The sequence below is a fragment of the Haliotis rufescens genome, unplaced genomic scaffold, assembly GCF_023055435.1.
Source record: "Haliotis rufescens isolate VD_foot unplaced genomic scaffold, xgHalRufe1.0.p SCAF_12, whole genome shotgun sequence".
NCBI lineage: Eukaryota > Metazoa > Mollusca > Gastropoda > Lepetellida > Haliotidae > Haliotis > Haliotis rufescens.
Genome location: NW_025963802.1, coordinates 30,984,713 through 31,004,041, shown reverse-complemented (window position 1 = coordinate 31,004,041; position 19,329 = coordinate 30,984,713). Strand labels below are relative to the sequence as shown.

At 38.8% G+C, this 19,329-nt stretch overlaps 1 protein-coding gene across 2 annotated transcripts in view; it reads right to left on the bottom strand.

Annotated features, from left to right (window-relative positions):
* The window catches only part of LOC124117197 (TBC1 domain family member 12-like), an 80,788-nt gene that overhangs the window by 30,367 nt on the left and 31,092 nt on the right, over nt 1-19,329 (bottom strand). The window lies entirely within an intron of this gene.

Here is a 19,329-nt window from a genome sequence, read left to right as displayed (position 1 = left end):
ACATATATACTACTCAACATAAAATAAGGATAACACCTTTAACTAAAGGTGACTATTTTTATCCTTAGTAAAGGTTGAGTAGAATATTTCATAGGGCAAAGTGCCCTGGTCACTGCAAACAGGGAAATCATTAGAGCTCATGAGGGCGCTACCGTGTAAACTTATTTGTTTAATCATATCTAAGCATGCTTCAAATCAGACAGTTATTTCAGAGCTACAGATAAGCTACATATTTGCGTAATATACCCCCATAAACTATTCAAAACCCAATTACTTTCAATTAACTTGCGTACAGTAATGCATTCATTAGAAGGAGAACTCAATTGTTTGAAAAAAGCATGCGTAAATACCCAATGAAGCGTTTTCAGCATTCGTACAGCAGAGCTAATTTCTGAAATACAATTACGAGCAAATTTACTTTCCGAGTCAAGCCTATATTTAGAAACGTTATATACACCTAAAACATTATTTAGTTTTTTATTAAATCTCAAAATGCTTACTTATTTTGGGAAAAAACAAATAGAGTGATGATTAAATCAGTGAAAAAATATTGCTTATTCAATGAAAAATGTAATAACCTAATTAAAATAGAAACCTTCGAGTAAAAACTCAAAAACTTATCTGGAGCTCTGTTTTTTGTGTCAAAAAGTTTAATAAGTGTTTGATGATGCAATTAAAGTTTCTTATGCCAGGCCAATTTTATGTCTTGCTTTACAGGTCGTCTATATTTTTTATGCCAATGATCAGAGTTGATTTGAGTTTTATTTCCTAAAATAGACTCTAGAAATTCACATTTAACAAAGATACAATAAAATAGATATCAAAGATAACATCTTCCAATCAAACACTGATGAAAAAAATAACCCACAATATTTGCTTCAAAGTCATTCAACAACAAAAAATGAACTACGAAAGCAAATCAGTTCAGGCCAGGCCAGTTCATTTCTTTTATAAATGTGACGACCCCAAACTTTGAATATATAGAAATGAAAAACATTTTTTTCATCAGCCTTTGATTAAACTCAAACCAACTCTGATCAGATGTTTGTTATCCTTATAATTAATTGCATCCTGCTTGTTGGCATATTAACAAAGATGACCTGTAAGGCAGGTTATCACTGCTTCACACCGCATAAGTTGTTTCTAACAGATGCAGCAGCAGTTGTGTCTTAGGTCAGTACTCAGGATTCCCAAGTCTATTAAAAACACTGATTTTAGTGCTATTTTGAGGACTGACACAAAGTCACAGGAATAAAATGATCCAGGAAGTCAGGCTTACACACACACCTGGACATATAGTAATGCATAAAGATCCACGTCACATTGAAATACTTAACTTACATAGGCTTCAGTTTGACCAATCAAGTCTGAAGTACCACAAGGACCCAGACAACAATGATGAACAAGGAAGCAGAGGGTACATGATGAAGTTCCCATACTGGAGGGGCACTTCAGTATTAATGTACTATGTTATACTAAACCACAAAATATTCACAAATTGCTCATTGTGACATTGTGATAATGTGGTAGATCCTGCATAGGGTTTCATTTTGGTTCATTTTCTAGGAAACTGACAGACTGTCATCCCAAATGTGCCATAGTCTTTTTCAAATTTGTTAGATGTGCGGAAGAATGTCCTTTCAAAATGTCCAAGTGCCACTTGTCTACAGCAAAGTCCCTGTTGTAGCAGGACCTCTACTCTGTGTGGAACTCGATGCTCTTTATATGGCTTTAAGAATAATACAGAAGACCTGGAGCCCTAAGTGAACAGTCACATTATCGTCATTGTTGTCAGATTGTGAGCTGGTATGGGCAGATCCAGCACCTTACACATCAGGCTACACACAGCCCTTAGTCCTACAGTCCTGAGACTAGTGAACATCAGAATGGACTACCTGTCTTTACTCAGAATCTAGATATTTTAAAACACTTGACTGAAATGAGTTGTGGGCAAGTAGAATTTAAGTTATTGCATTCGTACTTCAGTTGAAGGTACAAATTAATATTTCAAGCATAGTCTCTGTTCTTTGGATTAGGAGGAACCAATGCACAGCTTTAGCATTTATTCTAATAGTCATTTTCGGGAGTAAGTGAGTGAATCAATATGTCTTTACAGCTCTGTCAACAACATTTTGGGTGTATCACGACCCTCTGTAATTAATTCTGGGTCACGCAGACCAGTGGTTGATATCATGACCCCAGATCTGCCCTGTGGGAGCCCAATGCCACACAGTCATCCAGGTCACACACTGCTATCACTCGAGCAAAGTTGACCACTCTTAGAACATATCACCATGGGGTACTGTAGACCTTTCTGACCTGAATTCCTATGGGTTTCTATGGAAGACAGAAAGGTGTAGAAGACAGTAGGAGGAAACTGGTCAAGTGTAAGACACTGTACAGTCATTCAACAAGGAAATGACATCGGCAATGTGACAATCTGAAACTTTGGTTACTTAGAAATCTGATGTCTGAGTCAATAACATTTTCTTTTGGTTAAGTGAACTCGGCTTATGACTTATGACAGCCTATATAGGAAGAAAATCTTCTGAAAAAGTGCAAGACCAAGTTTAAGCCAGTAGACTCAAGACCCTTTGGCACTGTCTACATTTCTAGGACATGGCAGTCTCTCTCACCATCTCGTCCCAGAAGTCTTCTCATCATTCAGTAGGAGAGTGGATAATGTTCATAGCAGCATTGTGATTATCTTAGCTATTCATGACTGACCTCATCAGGGCTCTGAAGTCTTCTTATTCATCAGATCAGAGTCTGTTTATTCATCAGATTATAGCGCACAGAGTTTCAGACTCTTGGGAAGACTATTGGTATGAGATAGCAAAAAGGCCATGAACGAGACATATCCATATTGTTCATTTGATTTTCAGTGGTCAATGTTCCAAGCCCCTTGGCAATGCAACACTGGATCAGTATAAATACATGACCATCGGTTGCTGTCCATGCTAACAGGCTAAATATTGGAAAGACTGCTTATATATTATTCATGAATTTTCTTTACATAGTCTGATCAGGCCGGAAAATCACTACACATTTGAAAGCATATGTATTTCAGCCTGACCATGACAAGATGCTTCTTAACATATGGCCTACAGTATTGACAGGTTCAATGGAAAATTTCACAACTGACAAAACAAATTTATTTCTTATCTTAAGCCAATTGTAACTGCTCACAGAGGAGGAGAAACATGAGGAAGAATATCGAGAACAAATAATGCAGACAAAAGAGCAACACGAGGCATGAGTGGGTGAGTGAGACTGAAATAGAGGCCAATCATGGTGCATCAGTCAGCCAATAAGTGCTGTCTTTATTTGTACATGCCATCTCTGGAAACTCATGATTGTTCGCAAATGGAAACAAGCTCAAGGCCAAAATAGAAACTGTAAATAAATGTGAGAAAGCCATCATTACCTTTCTTCACAGATGAAATAATCCTGTTGACACAGCTTGTTAGGAAATTCTTGAAATGTTTCAAATTGTTTCAGTAAAGCTTGAAATGTCTAGATGAGTCAATATAACTAAGCTTAAACTCACAATATTAACCTTTTTGTGTAAACACAAGAGCAGCCATCTAAGTCAGCTATTTACTTAGGACCTGTGAAACAAGTCCTTGATTAAAGTTTTAAATAGTGTAGGCTTGTAACCATTACCATGCCATTACAGAAGAATCCTAGACAAAGCAAATTTATGATGAACAAGTCAAATTTATGATGAACAATCTATTTAGGTTCAACGCAAGTTCAAGCCCCTGTCCCAAGTTTTCTTTATTGTCTCTTGTCTTATTCAGACAGTCTTGGGAGAAATTTTGAGCACCTATTTATCACAATATTCATTTCAGTGACAATGATTAATTCACTTGTTCAGTAGGACTGCCATTAAAATAAATAATTGATAAGCAACTGATAAGATCTTACTAATTTAATTCTTGTCTTACGAACATATCAGCAAAATTTAAACAAATACTCTCAAAATAAAAAAATGCTTTGTTTCATTTTAATCAGCTTTTATATAAATATACTAAGGTACTTATTATAGATAATCCAAGGCCCTAATGTAATATTTTGTATCAATACTTTATGCTGTTATCCTGACTTCTGATGTATCTGTTTATATAGTTCATGGAATATTGTCACTGTTTCTCCTTGGAATGTTTGCGCAATAAAATCTTGTATCTTGTACATTGTCTCCAGCTTTCGACTGATGAAAGCAGGGAAGCGTCTTGGTATTATGTATATTTACATATTTATCTGAACTCCAATATGGGAGTGAACACAAAAGAGGATTTAGCTTTTATGAACAATTATTTCTTTGAATTTTCATCTAACTTTCATGACATTTTCTTTTTCAGAAAATTATCACAAATCATGTGACAGCATTTTACAGTATCTCTTGACGTATTGACCGAGAAATTTCGAAAACAAGAAAATAAATCCTATGACTAAGGAAATGTTAAGAACAACACAACAGTTTGACAGCCGAGGGTATGAACCTTGATTAATGCACCACAACCAACAACTATCTCCCTCGACATCCACTCAAACAACATGGCTTCTGCACGACCTTGTACTCCAGACCACAAACTGTGCAGGTGAAGCCATCCTAGTTGAAGGCCAAACTACACAGTAATTGGGCAATTGTCTAATATCAACAGGCCTGGTGAATCTGATCATTAGTTGACCACATTATCAAAGCAGTCTGTGTTTACATATCACTTAGCCCTTCTGTGTAGTGGTCAGTGGTATACATGTCAGAAGCCAATGCCTCAGAGTGCTGTCATGTTTCACATACATTGAACTGTTTGCTGATCAACCTGCCACGGATCTGGGACAGTACATTTTCTCATGTTTCCTAAATGATGTTTTTGTTTTGGTTTACTTAGGGTCATTATCTCATTATCAGCATTGAAAGCTGGAACAAGACTCTATGGAAACTTTGCATCTATTGTGGTATTCTCATGATCAGAGAACAAAATGTCACCACATATAGGCCAGTGCTGTTTTTTCAAAATAATAAGACTTTTTTAGCATTCCATTCATTAGATTTTGATATGTCTTCCAAAACATCAGAGAGAGAAATGGCCACAAACATTCACCTTCATTCAAACAGATCAGTGAACACTGTGAATGTGAATTGCTTGATTTTGTTTAATGCCACTCGCAGCAACATTCCAGCTTTATGACAGTGGCCTATAAATAATCCAGTCTGGACCAGACAATCTAGTGATTAATATGAGAGCATCAATCCACACAGTCGGGACACAATGACAAGCAATCATCCAAGTCACTGAGTCGGGCCATCTGATCCGATTTTGTCGCTTCTTCCAAGCACATATATACATAGGTTGCTGGGGGCCTATATTCTTACCTGGAATCCCCATGGATTAGTATGTGAATTGTTGACAGGTTGGTATTGGAGTAAGACATTGAGGTAACAGTTTTCATATTTTATGGTTTACAGAATTACCTTAGGTAGATCAAAATGAAATAAATCAATAAATGTGTATGGGCTGTTTAGTTTAAGGAGAAATGATTAAGGCTTATGAATGTGTAAGTGCATGTTGTTTGCTACTTATACACAAGTACATGTATTTACTTCTGCTGGAGAGGGTCTTGCTCCTAAACCACAATGTTCAGAAAACAAAATTAATTTTAAACTATTTAAACTCCAGTCGTCAAATGTGTAAACGAAATACTTAATCATTAAAGCATTGTCTCTCATTGTGAATGGCCTTCAACACTTCTATGATCTGCAAGTATCTGTGATTATCACATTAACAATGTACATGCTGTACACAAGTGATCACCTGGAATGTAGGCCAATTTTTGTTTTTTCTTCATTGCACACGCATATCCTTGAAGTGAAAGAACTAGGAGTCCTGTGATTGGTGGTGAATCTGATTGATTGAAATGGATAACTATCAGCAGTGTTTTATCACAAGACAGGAGATCCAAGTGGTCTATCTAACTGTTCATCACCTGACACCGAACATGTCAATCACACGAGCGATGATTGACAGGACAGAGCTTAATCACTTTGACCTACTTTTTGTCTTCAACATATATGTCATGCAGATCAAAATTAAATTTTAATTTTGAATTCACTACACTGAAAAAAATAGAGCATCAGATCTTACTTGGAGAATAATGATTACCATATTCAACATAATAATCGTATTATAACATATTTGTTAATATATTGGCTAGTGAACAATCCCAATTAGCACCCCTTCCGATTGATCAATGTACACAAGACTTATCTATTCGTGTTTAATAATCACTCATGTGTTATATACACCCTTAATAATTCTGGAAAATATATCTGTTGTGTATGATACGCACAGATTTTTCTTTAGTATCATTTCAGGCTGACAACATAAACCACGAAATTTACGATCTTTCAACTCATTTTTTCTCACTAAAATTATATTCTAATAAGAGCCCCCTATTTTTAATTTTGAGAGCTCCCTGAGCGTTTATTACGTCAAATATGGTCGGATGATAATAGCATTGACAGGGATGAAGATAATGAGCAGAGATGCATGGCTCACTGCATGTTGGCAATTGGTTCAATGTCAAGATTGATCACTGGTCTTAAAAAGAAATTGATGATCAAGATTTATCATTTCGATGTTTTGCATTATCAGTTTACATGTTTTTTCACATTCTTGAAAAACCCTTCGGCAAACGCATCACATAGAATAACTAAATAAAACAACATGGAAGCAAAAAAAGCAATAAGAATGTTCTCAAATGATTCTTCAAGATATCAAAATCTTGCAATAATGATATTCTTCTAGACTGAATGAGTGAATGAGTGAGTAAGGTTGTATGCCACTTTAAGTCATATCATAGACATTTCTTGGGTTTTAAATATTCCCCCATAAGTGAATATATAAGAGCTTGATGTCTTCTCCTAAACATCATCAAATATATTTCATTACATCATAATATGTATAACTCTAATATGTATCCCATAAATACAGTAAAACATGTTTGTGTCTGACTGGGCTGAACCTTTTGTTTAATGGCACTAATTTCATTAAAATAAAGAAGTACACAGTATGGTCTAGTATTAACTAATTGAATTGACCAAAAATATATTTCAATTAACTTGATTTAGATGAGTGGCTCAAGACACAGTCTCAATTTATCCTATTGATATTTCTCAAAAAGTTACCTCCAGGTCAGCTGCCATAACCATTTTCAAATTGCAGCTAAATTTCTACAATAATAATAACAGCTATAGAGTCCTCATAATAGATATGACCCTGGATATTTTCCTTTCAAAAATGCGGCATGACAATCAGAAAGTTCCTTCACAAGGCCTTAGCATGTAGGAACCTACACAACACACAAAGAAACCCAATCATCCCTTGGAACACTGCTGTGTCTACAGAGAATACAAACCAGACCACGTCCAGTGAAGCTTTCCCAACATGAGTGACCGCTGGTCAATGTGCTGATAAACACTGATATGTGTCTGGAATAGGTAATTGACTTCAGGTGTCGGAGAGCCCTGGCTGAGATTCCACTGAGAGAAACTGGGAAATTCAAAGATGGCTGCTGTGAAGTTACTGAAGTGACTAATGATGTGTAGCTGATCAGGTGTTGCTAAAAGCAGCGTGAAACCAAACTCACTCACTCACTCTAACTGCATAGTGTTCAGATCATCTTTGAGTTTGGCAGACATTGTCTTGAAGTATTACTTCAATAAATCTTAATATGCTATGCTATACAGTGAGTGAGTGAGTGAAGGTTCTTATATGTGACACAGAAATACTCCAGCTATATCTTGACACTCTGCAGACCATTCAAACCAGTGGTTGACATGGTGAGCAACAATCCACTAATGACAGCTACCAAGGTCACAAATTGTAACCATCCAATCCTCCTTAGTTTTCTCTTACCATGGGATACTGAGACCTATTCTGCCCTAGCTGAATTAGTGAGTGAGTAAGTGAGTATGGTTTTACGCCGCTTTTAGCAATATTCCAGCAATATCACGGCGGGGGACACCAGAAATGGGCATCACACATTGTACCCATGTAGGGAATCGAACCAAGCTCTCTGGCGTGACGAGCGAACGCTTTAACCACTAGGCTACCCGACCTCCCCGCTAGCTGAATTAAGACATGACTGAATTCTTATAAAATGTTCAGTCACCAGTTCAAAGCATGTGTCTAGACAATTCTGTTCTATGTTGTAAGCTCAGCTGGTAACAGCCTCCTACCAAAGTCTGACTCAAAAGGTTTTGGAACAGAGTGAATTCATAACATGCTTTATGGGTGAGTGAGTGAAGGAGAGCCAGTGTTCCCGCTGGCTTTTGAAACTGCCAGTCCTTGTGGACTGGCAACTCTTAAAATTACCAGTCCCTCCTAATTTTTGCCAGTCCCAACTTTCAACAAATAAAAAAACGCATGAAAATTATTTGGCTTCAATTCTTTCAACATCACATTCAGTGCAAAGATGTCATCTCTGAAGTAACTTAGTTTGATCTATAAACCATTCACACAAACTTCAGTCACACTTTTCTCTTCTTCTTTTAAATATTTCGAGGTAAAGTTACCCTGATGGTAACAGACAAGCTGACTTTGTTTGAAAAAATGTACTTCTATGTATATCACCAATGTTTTGTTCAACAACAAAGATTTATAAAGTACTTTATTTGCCGGTCCACAGGGACTGGCAGTCACATGAATTACCGGTCCAAGCCTAATTTTACTGGTAAAAAACTAGTAATTACCGGTAAATGGGAACACTGAGAGCAGGATCAAATTCTGCTTGAAGCAACAACAGCAATAACCCTGTATCCAACAATGAGATTATGCATACAAATTGTACTCAGAAGAATGAAACCAAGCCTATGTCTTGAGAAGCAGAGCTACCCTTGCCTCTTAACACTGAGTGAGTGAGTATGGTTTCATGGGCTTTCAGCAATATTCCCGCTATATCACGGTGGGGACAACAGAAAATGGGCTTAACACATTGTACCCTTGAGGAATTGAACCTGAGTCTTCAGAGTAACGAGGCAATGCTATATCCACTAGGCTACCCCCCCATCCCACCCCACCCCCTGTTAATAGGAACATACAGCTGTGAATTATTGTCCCGAATAAAGTTTTCGGTTTTGAGTTTCTTCTTCCCACACATGCTCAAAAACCTCTTTCATAAAAGCTCTATTGATTACTGAAGGCTAATATCTGATTATTATTCATTATACACTTTCCTCGTTACAACATTTCTATCAAAAAGAAAAAAAATATTACAAAAATTTATCATCTTTTATACTCGAAGCTGAAAAAGCACAGCTTAATCAAAAGATCTGATCAGTAAACTCCCATTCAAACATGTAAACAATTGTGCCTATCAGACAATTTACATTCTGCCATTTCTACCAACACCCTTCTCCATAAACTTTCACAGAAATCAGACTCCATGCTTTTATTTCCATTAATCCAGACCCTCCTACCTTATCAAAACAATCACGAGTATAATGTGTGCAGTCCTCCATACTGCATTCCAACAACTGTACACAGCTCCCAACTCATTCAACACATAGCCCACTTACCAACAAGGGGCCATCTCAATACACATTTCTCCAAATTCTTCCCCTAAAAAATTCCAACCTGTCAGGTCATTATTTCACAAACAAGATAAAGATATGGATAGAATTTATTACAGATTTTTTCCAATCTTGTCCAAGAGTATGAAGGATTCCAACCCTGATCGTAATATGTTCTGACATTCCTAGTGGCTTTATAAAATTATAAATACTGATAAGTTTTGTCCTATCAACATGCTGTTATCTGCTCCTGTCTCGCATTACCTGAGCAGTTGTGAGGCAATCATTTTCTAGGGTTGTAAGTTAGGCATTTTTCTGAAGTGTTTATTTACTCAAGGAATGTGGGGGCATCATTTACTTGAAGTGTGATGGACCGGTAGGCTGGATGTTTATTTTTACATTCTCAAAGATCACGGTACACATTAAACATGTTATACAAGTTATCCAGCGTGCTCCAAGGACGCATAAACATCTCACTGAGAAGAATGTATTCTTGGATCAATGGCGAGCATATTTCACACATTATGCAAACTCAACCTCAGTCATTATAATAGTTATTTTAATTTGTATATCCAACATTAATTATAAATGTGTTACATACATTATTCAATACATAGGCTCAGGTGTTTTTCACAGATTATGCTTACTTGGACTGTGTTAAGTTTACTGCTATATTTATGCTTCAATCTTGTCTCCAACATTACTCATACAAATTGAGAAAATCTGGGACGATATTACATGGTATTAATGCCCTAACATATTTGGTCACACTGAACCACAATTAAAATGGAACACCTGAAAAAAGACTCTTGGTGTTCAAGACGGGTCAGAGTTATCACAGCTGGGCAAACAAACCATTCTCACTCATTCCATCAGCCAGTCGAGGGAAGTGCATCACAAGTTACCAGTCCACCATAAAGCCTTTCTCACTCACTACTTCAACCAGCCAAGGGAGGTAAGTACAAGTTACCATAGCTGGGCAGAAAACCATTCTCACTCGTTCCATCAGCCAGTCGAGGGAGGTGCATCACAAGTTACCAGTCCACCATAAAGCCTTTCTCACTCACTACTTCAACCAGCCAAGGGAGGTAACTACAAGTTACCATAGCTGGGCAGAAATCCATTCTCACTCGTTCCATCAGCCAGTCGAGGGAGGTGCATGACAAGTTACCACAGCTCGTCATAAAGCCATTCTCACTCACAACCTCAACCAGCCAAGGGAGAGAAATGCATGACAAGTTACTATCGCTGGGCATAAAACCATTCTCACTCGCTTCCTCAGCCAGTCAAGGGAGGTAACTGCATGACACATTACCACAGCTCACTCACTGCCTCATCCAAGCTCCTCACAGTGATAGCCCCTTTTCTGCCACCCGTCACAGCTCCTCACTATGAAATTGGGCAACAACCATGGTGCATGCATAGAGATGAACTCGCAACCAACTGACATGTCTGTCATGAGGAATTCTCTGCCCCCAGCTAAATTATATTGAATGTTTGTCAAGCTTCAGTTATGTCACTTCAACTACCATGTAAATGGTACATTAAGAATGTGGGGGGAAGTTGATGCTTTTCTGTTCATTTGCAATCTCAAAACCATTTGATAAAAGTCACTACATTTGGGGTCTGTGGCAAATAATAATATTCTTGTAATGGTCACATCCACCCTGGAGGCAGCAATGTTAACAGGAGCATCACGAAGGTGTCACATGATGTGATGGAGCTTGTTTCTGAACCAGTCAAGGGGGATAACTCCATGGCAAGTCACCACAGCTCGGCACACCACCATTCTCACTATCTCCTACTACAAGTCAAGGGGGGATAACTCCATGGCAAGTCACCAAAGCTCGGCACACCACCATTCTCACTCTTTCACTCAACCAGTCAAGGGGGATAACTCCATGGCAAGTCACCACAGCTCGGCACAACACCATTCTCACTCTCTCACTCAACCAGTCAAGGGGGATAACTCCATGGCAAGTCACCACAGCTCGGCACACCACCATTCTCACTCTCTCACTCAACCAGTCAAGGGGGATAACTCCATGGCAGGTCACCACAGCTCGTCACCACAGCTCGGCACAACACCATTCTCACTCTCTCACTCAACCAGTCAAGGGGGTAACTCCATGGCAAGTCTCCACAGCTCGGAACAAAACCATTCTCACTATCTCCTACTACAAGTCAAGGGGGGATAACTCCATGGCAAGTCACCAAAGCTCGGCACACCACCATTCTCACTCTCTCACTCAACCAGTCAAGGGGGATAACTCCATGGCAAGTCACCACAGCTCGGCACAACACCATTCTCACTCTCTCACTCAACCAGTCAAGGGGGATAACTCCATGGCAAGTCACCACAGCTCGGCACACCACCATTCTCACTCTCTCACTCAACCAGTCAAGGGGGATAACTCCATGGCAAGTCACCACAGCTCGTCACCACAGCTCGGCACAACACCATTCTCACTCTCTCACTCAACCAGTCAAGGGGGATAACTCCATGGCAAGTCACCACAGCTCGGCACACCACCATTCTCACTCTCTCACTCAACCAGTCAAGGGGGATAACTCCATGGCAAGTCTCCACAGCTCGGCACACCACCATTCTCACTCTCTCCTACTACAAGTCAAGGCAGGGGTAGAAACTAACAGTTTCAGTCCACTAGTTCTTATAATGATAACATATAGCAAAACTCTTAAAAATGGCAAATTTCTACTAGTCCTTATGATACCTTCACTATTGGGCAGTTTGGCAAGGACTACAAGACTAGTGCCAATTTCTAACGCTGCAAGGGGGGATAACTCCATGGCAAGTTACCCCAGCTCTGCAGCCATCCAACACATTAAAAGAGTGGTTCCACAAACAAACATCACATATATTGCCATTGGAACAGTTTCCAGTCTTTCTGATCAATACCTCAGCACTGACTGCATAGTCAGCAAACAGAACCAGGCCATTACTTTATTCAGCTGTAAATATAACGCGCTGCCATGATTTCAATTCCCTTCACAGTAAAAATGCTCTACTGATAAATCAATACATGCATGCCAGAGGTTTTGTGATATACTGTCCGTCTGTTTAGCAAGGATGAAAACATATGCTTACACATGCAAAATCAATGAATTCAAGAAGACATCACAACTTGTCAATTTATAGCAGGATCACATTTGCTATCATGCATCAAGGTAATTATTTGGTTTGTTGATTGTTTGGGATCAGTGACAACATTGTCGGATATCAGTTCCAAGTATTGTGTAGCTCCCAACCAAATGCCACCCTTACAATCTACATCCATTAGATACAATAACAAAAACAGACTCAGTACAGATTCAGGAGACAGTGCCAAGAAAATGTAGCATGAAACCATGGAAAGTTTTCCAAGGACAAGAGAGAGAGACAAGTTTTTAAAGACTGAAGTAGTCACGTGTTCTTGAAGGATGACAAAGTGGGAGTTCTTGAAGAAATAGTTACAGGTTTTCCTGTGATGAAATATTGACAAGTTCTTCAGAACAAAATAATTAAAAGACGTACTGAACAATATTTTCAAAAAACATTGCAAAGCAATTGATTGTGATCAAATTTTATCAAAAGAACCCATTAGATCACTGGGAAGCTCTTCTAAGTATGCCTGCAAAACCGGTGACGAATCTGTATGGATACATATGTATAACATATCATTCGAACTTTGCATTTCTGCAACATTCTACAAGATGCACTCAATGACCCAAGCTGTATTAAATGCATTTGTAAATTCATATGTAATATGAATGAAAAATAGTGCTAGGTAGCATAGCAACACTGTAACACATACACCTCAGAAAAGCATCCATGCTGTCAAAAAGAAAGATTAAATATCAGTTGACAACAAAATTCACACAAATGATACTCTAATTCTGCCAAATGCACACTATCCATGAGCTGAAGTTAATGCTGTGAAACTGCACTCATTAGGTCAATGGGCAACAAGATCTTGACCCTACATCTGAAGTCAAGATCTGGACCCTACATCTGAAGACAAAATCTAGACCCAGCATCTGAAGCCAAGATCTAGACCCTACATCTGAAGACAAGATCTAGACCCTACATCTGAAGACAAGGTCTGGACCCTACATCTGAAGTCAAGATCTGGACCCTACATCTGAAGCCAAGATCTAGACCCTACATCTGAAGCCAAGATCTAGACCCTACATCTGAAGCCAAGATCTGGACCCTACATCTGAAGACAAGATCTGGACCCTACATCTGAAGCCAAGATCTGGACCCTACATCTGAAGACAAGGTCTGGACCCTACAGCTGAAGTCAAGATCTGGACCCTACATCTGAAGACAAGGTCTGGACCCTACATCTGAAGACAAGATCTGGACCCTACATCTGAAGACAAGGTCTGGACCCTACATCTGAAGTCAAGATCTGGACCCTACATCTGAAGACAAGGTCTGGACCCTACATCTGAAGACAAGATCTGGACCCTACATCTGAAGACAAGGTCTGGACCCTACATCTGAAGACAAGGTCTGGACCCTACATCTGAAGTCAAGATCTGGACCCTACATCTGAAGACAAGGTCTGGACCCTACATCTGAAGACAAGGTCTGGACCCTACATCTGAAGTCAAGATCTGGACCCTACATCTGAAGACAAGGTCTGGACCCTACATCTGAAGTCAAGATCTGGACCCTACATCTGAAGACAAGGTCTGGACCCTACATCTGAAGACAAGATCTGGACCCTACATCTGAAGACAAGGTCTGGACCCTACATCTGAAGTCAAGATCTGGACCCTACATCTGAAGACAAGGTCTGGACCCTACATCTGAAGACAAGGTCTGGACCCTACATCTGAAGTCAAGATCTGGACCCTACACTTGTAGCCAAGATCTAGACCCTACATCTGAAGACAAGATCAGCAACTTCAGTCTTAAGATAACATCTGAAGAAAACCACATAGATTTAAACAACGTGACAAGATCCCGACCCAACAACAGGGGAGCCTGAATCAAATCAGAGGTCCTTAGCTCAAACAGACATCAACATCAAAAGAACCTGTCTTCCTCTCTTCACGCCTCAACCTCTCTCCCTGCCATAGCGTCACTACCTGACGAAAACCAATGCCATAATTTCCATTTATATTACAAAACTGACACATTTTGGTGCACTGGGTATCAGGGGTTAAATAAGCCATAGAGCCCATGTCTGGTGCCATGTAATCGTCATCAAGACAGGCACTTCCTGGGCTAAGAGCCAGAACACTCTCTTGATAGCAGGCCACATGGCATGCAGCTCATTCCATACACTGTTCTTAACAGTAAGAGTAAATTTTGTAACAAGAAGATCAATATCTTTCAATCAAACCCAACTTTTAAAGGTCACAAGTATATTTTTTCTACTTTTTGACCTATGAAAGACATATATCTGCCATAGCTCAAACCTTTTTCTCTCAAAGTTGTTAGTTTGCATTTTTTGATCAGCAAGAGACTGCATGCATTGGACATATGCCCTGAGGGCAGACATTGTTCCTGCTCTGCTAATTACAGAGTCACTTTTTTCAGTTCTCTTGAAGGGTTGTAACAGTAGATCTATGGAATATTCAACACATTGCATTTCTAGGAATACCTCACAGCTGCTAACCTGCAATGATATCTTAAGTCTCAAAACACTTTTACCTCAGTCTGAATAACATCCTATTGGCATTTAAACTAAAGCCAAATTGACAATGCATTTGTGTTAAACTTTGACATGCATCATACACGTTATATTTGAAAAACTAAAAGGAGAAACTACTGCATTTTCAATAATGGTTTCGTGGGGAAGAGTAGGATGTTTACAAGAATTTTGTAATTCAACTTAGTTTCCAAAAGAAGTGTGATAGAGACTCTAATAATATGTCATGGAGGCAGAAGGAAAAGATTCATTGTGATGCAAATGTGAACTATTCCGAAACTTCTTTGTGCCATCTTCCTCCCTCCAATGTCAAACATGTCCCAGGATACTTCACACCACACTTTGTCAAACAAATTGTCCTTCATTCTTCCATCTGCTTCAAGGAAATTCAAAATTCTTCCAATTGTTCCTCAGGGCAAACAGTAATTTCTAGTAATGATCTAGTCAGAAAATAAATATAGTATGTAACCTCAGTGATGAAAATTAGATGACCTTTCAGGTTGATATAAACTTCTGCTGACCTTCACATCAGCGACCATTGTAACCAAGACATATCAAACTACAACACCCTCATCAAATATTATTAATTAAAAGAAAGAAAAAAAGATAAAGAAAAAAGATATATCACTAAAGACTACACAGCCCATTCCAAAAAGTGATCTTAATGCTACAATTGTCATGACTCTATGTTCAAGTATGATCGATCATCTTAGCACTAAGATCGCTTTGTGGAACTGGGCCCATATCCAAACATCAACAGAGCAAGTCATTAATCACAAATTCCAATGTGACCCCACCCAACAAGACGTCCCCACCCTGTAATCCAGGTTGCCCAATGTCCCTGGTATTGATCCTACCTGCCTGGTATGCTCCGTCATGATGCATGTTATGTAAGCCGGTTCTACCAGTCGGCTCGACCAGTTGTCAAGCCGAGGTGAGCTGTACTTGGAATCTGTTTCCTCTTATAATTTCATTTTACTCATTTTCCCGATATGTCAACTCACAATCCATCAGGGTGTGTTATTCACAGTAAAGATCTGGAACTGATTAATAGTATCTTCTGCCAATAGGGAGATCTTAATTTCCTGGTCAACAAAACAAAAGTTAGACAAGCATTAAAGGAAGGGGTGTAACAGTAGTATTTTAAGACATGCATTTCATGTGAACATGTAAAATGCATAGCAGTTTTCATATGTAGAACAGGAAGTAGGATGAATTAAGCGAGGTAATATTCATCAGCAATATCACAGCAAAATCAACCTATTTGTTTAGGGGCGGATCATTTGATATTTGTTTGTTTTTAGGGGAGAAAGGGTTGTGTGGTTGGGATATTGCGAAAAACAAATCCATAGGCTTTACAAAATTATTATTTTTAAATCACTAGACATGTCCTGAAAAAAAGTTCGAAAACATTAAATTTGTTCCTCACTGCCTTCCTTTTCGACTGTCATAACCTTAATGAAAACTTCTTGGGAGCAATGTGTGGGAGAATGTATCAGACTTTGAAATGATAGCAAGGAGCCTTTACAGTGGGCAGTAACTGATGAATCTATTAGTGGTGGCCTCAAACACCGGCTTCCTTTTACAATCAAGCATTTATTGTGGTTACATGGTCATTACCGTCTCCCACGCAGGACACCAAATGTTCTATATGCAGCCACAACAATAATGACTTGATTAACCTAGCAAGCAAATTACACAAGAGTAGACACTGACTCAACCACAAGTGCACCAACAATAGCTGAGGACAGATACCTTCCTCGCTCGCTTCATATACAAATCTGCATTGTCTTAAAAGTCAAGGAACAGAAATTGCTTCAATTTAATGACATATTCCTAGGACTATTGTTGTTACTGTTGCATGCAAAACATATTTGTAAAATATCTACCTTTTCTTCATGTTCTTTGTGACATTTGATTTTATAGCCAACAATTTATGCAGATCATCTGTGTAAATCTGGCTTCTTTAGCTCATAATTTCATGTCCAATTTGAAAAGGTCCTCTGATTCTGTTACAAACAAATGAATCACTCATATATATTGTTCATTGTAGCAACATACATCCTTATAGGATACAATACAATTGACAAGATATATCCCCATGCATTCAGGATACAGTTGACAATACCATGACGTCGGTATTGTGCAATGGATGGACTAAATGGCTTCAGATCTTAGTCAGCATTATTTCAGCAGCCTGGAAGGTGTCATCATTTCAGGGCAGAAAAATGACCCAGTTGACCAACAGGAGCCATTAGGATATTATGAACAACTTACTACTTTGCAATGTCACAGATAAAAGTTGGTCTCCTTATTAAGAACAGTCATCGTTGTCGTCATCACCACCTTCTCCTCATAACAGCAGGGCATGATAACATTATGACATCACCATGGTCATGATGGTACTGACAAAAAACATAATTCAATTATTTCACTTTCTTTCTTTTAAAAGGTTAATTATTAGCATTATCATCAACACTAAAATAGTAGCCAACTGCATCAGCTGTATCACAGAAGCTGGTCTTTCCAGTTAATAATCATCGCCAGCAGCAGCACCAGCAGCAGCACCACATCTATTCTGTCAGTGACTCCTCATGAAGAAAGTGATCTTCTCAACATCAAACTTGGAACCATAATGTTTAAAAAATGGCAAGATCGTTTTTGTGTCAAATCTGTGGCTTGTAAACCAACCCCTAGTCAAAGCTTCTTGTTCAATAATCATAATAATGACATTCATTATTCAGCCTACTCCATAAAGAAAACCCATTACATTTCTCTCCATCATCACAACACAGAGGTTCCATATTTTTATAAATTAATAAGGCTGCATGTTTCATCAGCTCATAAACCGCCAAAGACTAATGGTCTCAATGTGGTACCTCTGTAGTCATGGAAGGCTATATTACTGTCATCAAGGAAGCCTCCTTATTTTCCGCACAGGCGGACTGCCTTCTGATTGACAATTACGCAGGCAGTTTCTCGCTAGTGTAGCAGGTTCAGGGTGATAGAAGCAGTTTCCACACATTTTATGTCCTCATTATATTAGTGTTGTGCTGAATTTATCATCAAACAGAATATAATACACATTGTATCACATCCTAAAATGCTATGCTCCTCTCCTCATATTTCTTTCAACAAGCAGCTTTGTAATAAAGCCAAATTACTCCATTCTTTCTCATCATTCTCAAAAGGTTCATGCAGTAAGAAAAGTGAGTCAATTGGAGGCTTAAAAAGTGTTTGATGTTTTCAACTTTGGTTGCCACTATCTCACATACTTAGTTTATCTGAACCAAATCTGCAGAAGCAAAAAACAAAACATGGACCAATATATACAAGATGTAGAGATCAGCCACTTGTTTCCACACAGCAATTCCTTCCAACTCGCTTTCATTTTACTCAATATTTGACCCAACAATAAATCCTTGACCCAACAACATAGCCCTCTGTATGTCTGGTACACAACCTGCTTTTTCAAGATCAAATATGAACCAAGTGTTCAAAGTTAAGAATTAAAGTCACAGAGACCTTGTCCTGAACCTGATGACGAATGTGATAGATGGAAGGTCCCCAGATTCAGATACTATGGGAGAAAACCCCAAGGAGCCCATAACATGCCTTAAATTTGCACACTGTGGACCCCAATGACACGAACCATAAAATAATATTTGTGAAAAAAAATAAATAAGATTTTTGAAATAAAGACAAATCCATCACTATCTACTCTGTTCCTAGATCCCCCTGAAGCAACATTACAGCTAGCTACTAGTGGTCTGCGAGTGAGCGAGTAAGTATGGTTTTACGCCGCTTTTAGCAATATTCCAGCAATATCACGATGGGGGACACCAGAAATGGCAGCTGGATCTTTCTCCTGGTTATTCATACTCAGCAGCAAAAGCTGCTTTTGTTTTGGGCCCACTCAGCAGAATCAACCAAGTCACTAAGTCTGACCACGTGAGTACATTTTCCTCTCACTACCAGCATAGGTTACTTGGCACCTATATTAACCCAGAATCCCCCAAGAGTTATTTTCTCTTCCAGCAAGCATGGGGCATTGTGAACTGTTGAATTAATCAGAGTAGCAACATA